The 5,344-nt window shown below is 57.3% G+C and overlaps 3 non-coding genes across 3 annotated transcripts; all 3 read right to left on the bottom strand.

The window, feature by feature from the left end:
• Window positions 1-413: 413 nt before the first annotated feature.
• Window positions 414-495, bottom strand: LOC112617483. The gene has a single exon (XR_003117912.1). It is a non-coding gene; the product is annotated as a small nucleolar RNA SNORD115 (small nucleolar RNA).
• A 2,578-nt stretch (window positions 496-3,073) lies between these two features.
• On the bottom strand, window positions 3,074-3,154 carry LOC112617484. Its single transcript, XR_003117913.1, has one exon. It is a non-coding gene; the product is annotated as a small nucleolar RNA SNORD115 (small nucleolar RNA).
• A 1,839-nt stretch (window positions 3,155-4,993) lies between these two features.
• Window positions 4,994-5,075, bottom strand: LOC112617485. The gene has a single exon (XR_003117914.1). It is a non-coding gene; the product is annotated as a small nucleolar RNA SNORD115 (small nucleolar RNA).
• Between the last annotated feature and the right edge of the window lie 269 nt (window positions 5,076-5,344).

Raw genomic sequence — 5,344 nt, forward strand, 5'->3', positions numbered from 1 at the left:
CTCCCCAGTGGGGATTCATGTCGGCTCCCTGAGGAAACTCTTCTTTCCCAAGGGCTGACCCTCAGTGACACCATGTGGCCTGGCTCATGGCCCACGATGCCAGCAGAATGCACTCACCTATGTGCGTCAATGTCAGCGGGCCCACCTGGGCTGAAGAGCTCACTGAAATACAGAAGACACAAGAGGAGAACAGGGGCTCAGGAAGGACCCAGCAAGGTGCCCTACCCCGGAGAACCAGAGAGCCAACACCAAGCCCACACAGGGAGCCTGGGCTGCCTCATGTAGAAATGCAGAGACAGGGTAGAGCTCCCCCAAGATGCTGTTCAGGGCCTGGATTTCTCCAGTCCAAAATACAGTGCCCTGACAGGGACCTAGAAATCCCAGCATCCTCTTCCAAAATTCTCACCTAGGCTGGGCCTCAGCGTAATCCTATTGAGCATGATTTTTAAGTCATCACCTCTCTTCAGAACCATATAAGGTTCTCATCATTGACCCAACCCAGGGCACCAACCCCTCAATCCATGCATGCATCCATTGGGACCCAGATGGGCTCACCAGAGCTCTGTGCAGGAGACCAGGGCACCAGGAAGGGCCAGAGCTTCAGCTTATCAGGGGCTGAGCACCCAGTTGAGGGACACTGTGTCAGGGCCAGCAGGCCCAAGGCAATTCTTCCTCCAGGGTCACCATCTGGAGGGGTGAGGGACAGGTGTCCAAACAGGGCTTCATGCCTCCATAGGGGAAAGGGGGCAGAGGGTGCTAGCTCACACATGCTCTCCCTCCATGGACTCATGAGATGAGATCCATGTAAAACAGTGACGGTCATGCATGTGAGGAATCCTTGGCCCTCTCTGCCACAGAACCCTGAAAGAACAGGGCAGATGGATCATGGGATTCCAGCAAGACGCCTAGGCTGCATCCTACTGTAGGACCCTGGAGCACCTCCACTGCCCACGCCAGCTCCCACACACAACTCTGGGCTTCAATGGGACCACTGGGTAGGACCAGGGCCACCAACCAGCTCATGGCAAACCAAGAAGGCTGGCCTGGACGCCATGCGCCACTGCAGACCTGGTGGTCACATAGCCTGCCCCTGGGCATGGAATGCACACATTCACGCACCCTCCATAAGCTCACACCAGAAATACCATCCTGGGGCCCAGGGCCACGTGCCTTCTCTGGTGGGTCCCCATTCATGCACCTCACACCTCCCAAACACAGAGCTGGGCCACGCTTTGCCAATCAGGGGCCACATAATGTCCTCTCCTTTCCTTTGGCTCAAGACCCCATCACCCTGGAGGTGACTCCATGACTCAGAAGCAGCCTTGGCAGCAAATTGCTGGGACAGGACCCTTCACAGTGGCCCTTCCACCACAGGATGCCACCCTTCTGGCCACTCCACAATGGGGAGGGGTGAACTCCAGTGGGACCCGGGCTGCACCCTTGGCCCCAACCCCCGATTCCCAAGGCCAACCATGAGGTGACAGCCAGAGCTCAGCCTTGACCCAACCCCACCGAGGCTGCGCCACCCCCACCAGGCTCAAGGTGCCACCACCGAATGGCCCATTGCTCCATTGCTCAACAGGGTCAGTCCCATTCAGGGCCATAGGTCATTCCTGACCCTTGAATGTTCAGGGTCTGACTCCGTAAGCCGGATCAGCCACACACTGTCCCCCTTCAAGCCTCAGGGACAAAGAGCTCCCATATAAGACTCCTGGCCCCGGAGACCCTGGGAATGCTCTCATGTGGCCTGGGAAGTCCTCCAGGACTGACCTGTGCACCAAGTCTCAGCTAGGATCTGCACTGCATTGGGTTGAAGGAACCCTCTCCTGCCTGAACCTCTGTTACTTCCGCAGGGTTTCGGGGAAGGCGTCCTTCTTGGGACCGATTTCCAAGGAAATCTCCCAACTGGAGAAACCATCCATCCCTGGTGGGGATTCAGGTCAGCTCCTTGAGGAAACCCTCATGACCTGAAGGGTGACACTCAGGGACCCCACCTCGGCCTGGCTCATGGCCCATGACCCCAGTAGGATCCATTCACCTGAGGCCCCATCACCATGGAGATGACCCCATAGCTCAGAAGCAGCCTGGACAGCAAATTTCTGAGACAGGATCTTCCACAGCAGGCCTTCCCACCTCAGGAGGACACTCTTCCTGCCACTTGCCCACAAGGAAGGGGTGACCCCGATGGGACATGGGTCATCCCCTTGTCCCTAAGCCCACCAATCCCAGGGCGGGACTGCACCACCATCAGATGCTGGTCAGAGCTAGTCTCGATTCACCCTGAGGAAACAGTGCTGACCCGTACTTGGCTCACGGAGGCACCACTGGGATGGCCAATTGCTTAATAGGGTCAATCCCATTCAGGGCCATGGGTTTGGTGCGATCCTTGAAAATCCACAGCCTAGCCCCATGGGCCGAATCACACACACCTCTCCAAGGTCAGAGAGCCTGTGCATGAACCCCTTGGTGCCCCAGAGCCCTTGCGTCCCCCTTCATGTGGCCTGGCCATCCTAGAGGCCAGACCTGAGGACCAAGTCTCAGCGGGACACGGCCCTGCATGAGGTGGAGGAAACCCTTTAATGCCTGGACCACCACAACCCCTGCAGGGCTTCAGGGAATATATCTTCCTTGGGTCTGATTCCTAAGGAAGCTGCCCTCCTAGAGAACCAATCCCAGGTGGGCATTCAGGAAGGCTCCCAAGGAAACCCTTGCAGCTGAAGACTGATGCGCAGAAACCCCACACAGCCTGACTCATGGGCCATGACCCCAGCAGGATCCACTCACCTATGCCGGTCAATGCCAGGGGGTCTGCTGGGCAGAAGAGCTCACTGAAAGACACAGGGGAAAATGGGGGCTCAGGAAGGAGCCACCAAAGTGCCCCACCCCTAGGTAACAGCAGCGCTGACACCAAGCCCACATAGTGAGCCTGGGCTGCCTCACGGAGGAGTGCAGAGTCAGGGTTGGGCAACCTCCAGATGCTCTCAGAGCCTCCACGTCTCTAGCCCAAAATACAGTGGATCTCACAGGGAACTCATAATTCCCAGCATCCTCTTCCAACATTCTCACCCAGGCTGGGCCTCAGCGTAATCCTATTGAGCATGATTTTTATGTCATCACCTCTCTTCAGACAATATAAGGTTCTCATCATCGACCCAACCCAGGGCACCCCCTCCCCATCAATGCATCCAGTGGGATCCGGATGTGCTCACCACAGCTCAATGCAGGAGACGAGGGCATCAGGAAGGGCCCCATCTTCAGTGCACTGGGGCTGGGCACTTGACTGACAGACGCTGGCCCGGGGCCATTGGGTCCAATGCAAGTCTTCCTCAAGGTTCAACATCTGGGGAAACAGGAGTAGGACAGGTGTCCAAACACAACCTCATCCCTCCATGGAGGCAGAAGGTGGGGTGTGGCGGCTCAGGGATGCTCACCCTCCATGGACCTATGTGGTTGGTTCCATGTAGAACACTTGCCCGTTGCAGACGCAGGGCACCCTGTGCTCTCTCAGCCACCAATCCTTGAAAGGACAGGGCAGGCGGGTCACTGGGGTCGGGCAAGAAGTCCCAGCTGTGCCCTACTGCAGAGTCCATGAGCATCTTCACTGCCCATGCCAGCTCCACCGCATGACCCCAGCATCATGCCACGTCTACTGGGCACAGACCAGGGCCACAAAAAACTCATTGCCAACCAAAGAGGCTAGCCCAGATGCCAGATGTCACTGCAAAGCTGGCAGTCACATATCCTGCCCCTGTGCACTGTGGGAACCCACCCACATGCCCTATCACAGCACGTACTAGAGTCCTGTACATGCCTGGAGTCCCAGGGCCACATGCTTTCTCTGGTGGGTCCCCATTCATGCCCCACACACCTCCTAACACAGAGCAGGGCCACACTTGGCTATTCGGGGGACACACGGTGACTTCTTTCCTTGGGCACAAGACTCACCATCCTGGAGGTGACCCCATGGCTCAGAAGCAGCATGGGCAGCATATTCCAGGGACAAGACCCTTGATAGCGGGCCTTCCACCTCAGGAGGCCACCCTTCCAGACACTTGCTGATAGGAAAGGGGTGAATTCCAGCCAAGGAGAGAACCTCAGCAATACGTGGGCTGACCCCTTGGCCTAAACCTAACGAGTCCACGGTCAGACTGCAGCAACACCAGGTGCCAGCCTGAGCTCAGCCTTGACTCAAACCTAGGGAAATAGCACCACCCCCTCCAGGCTCAAAGAGGTGCCATGGGTTGGCATATTGCTCAACATGGCCCATCCCATTCAGGGCAATAAGTCATGTACGATCCTTTAATACCTGCAGCTCAACTCCATGGGCCCTAGCTCACCTTTCTCCATAGATGGAGAGCTCCTGTGTGACCCCATGGCATTCAGGGGGCCCTGTGGACACCCTCATGTGGCCTACACAGTCCTCGAGGTCACAGCAGCACACGAAGACTCAGCTGGGAGCTGACCTGTGTGAGACTGAAGGAACCCTCTCCTGCCTGGATGACTGTCATCCCCACAGGACTCCAGGGAAGGCGTACTCCTTGGGTTCGATTCCTCAGGAAGCCACTTTCCTAGAGGATCAACCCTTCCATCCCTGGTGGGCATTCAAGTCTGCTCCCTAAGGAAACCCTCCTGTCCTGAAGGCAGACCCTCAGCGACTCCATGCGGCCTGACCCATGGCCCATAGCACGAGCAGGATCCACTGACCTATGCCGCTCAATGCCAGGATGCCCTGCCTGGGTGGAGGAGCTCACTGTAAGACAAAAACGGAGAAGGGGGGCTCAGGGAGGAGCTACCCTCATGCCCCACCCCAGGAAACTGGACCACCAACAGCAAGCCCAAACAGGGAGCCTGGGCTGCCTCACGGAGGAGTGTAGAGACAGGGTTGGGCCCCCCAGATGTCCTTCAGGCCCTCCAGGTCTCCAGCCCAAAATACAGGGGCCCTGATGAGGACTTTGGGATTCCAGCATCTTCTTCCAAAATTCTCACCTAGGCTGGGCTTCAGGGTAATCTTATTGAGCATCATTTTTAAGTCATCACCCCTCTTCAGGACAATACAAGGTTCTCATCATCGACCCAACCCAGGACACCCTCCTTCTTGCACAGGCATCCGGTGGGACCCGGATGTAGTCACCACAGGTCATTGCAGGAGACCAGGTCACTAGGAAGGTCCCAAGCTTCAGCACACCAGGGGCCGGGCACCTGGCTTTGGGACACTGGCCCAAAGACATTGAGCCCAACACAAGTCTTCCTCCGGGCTCACCACCTGGAGGGACAGGAGGAGGACATGTGTTCAAACGGGGCCTCATGCCTCCATGCGGCAAAGGGGTGAGGGTTACTCATGTGA

This window comes from Theropithecus gelada, unplaced genomic scaffold, assembly GCF_003255815.1.
Source record: "Theropithecus gelada isolate Dixy unplaced genomic scaffold, Tgel_1.0 HiC_scaffold_2041, whole genome shotgun sequence".
Lineage (NCBI taxonomy): Eukaryota > Metazoa > Chordata > Mammalia > Primates > Cercopithecidae > Theropithecus > Theropithecus gelada.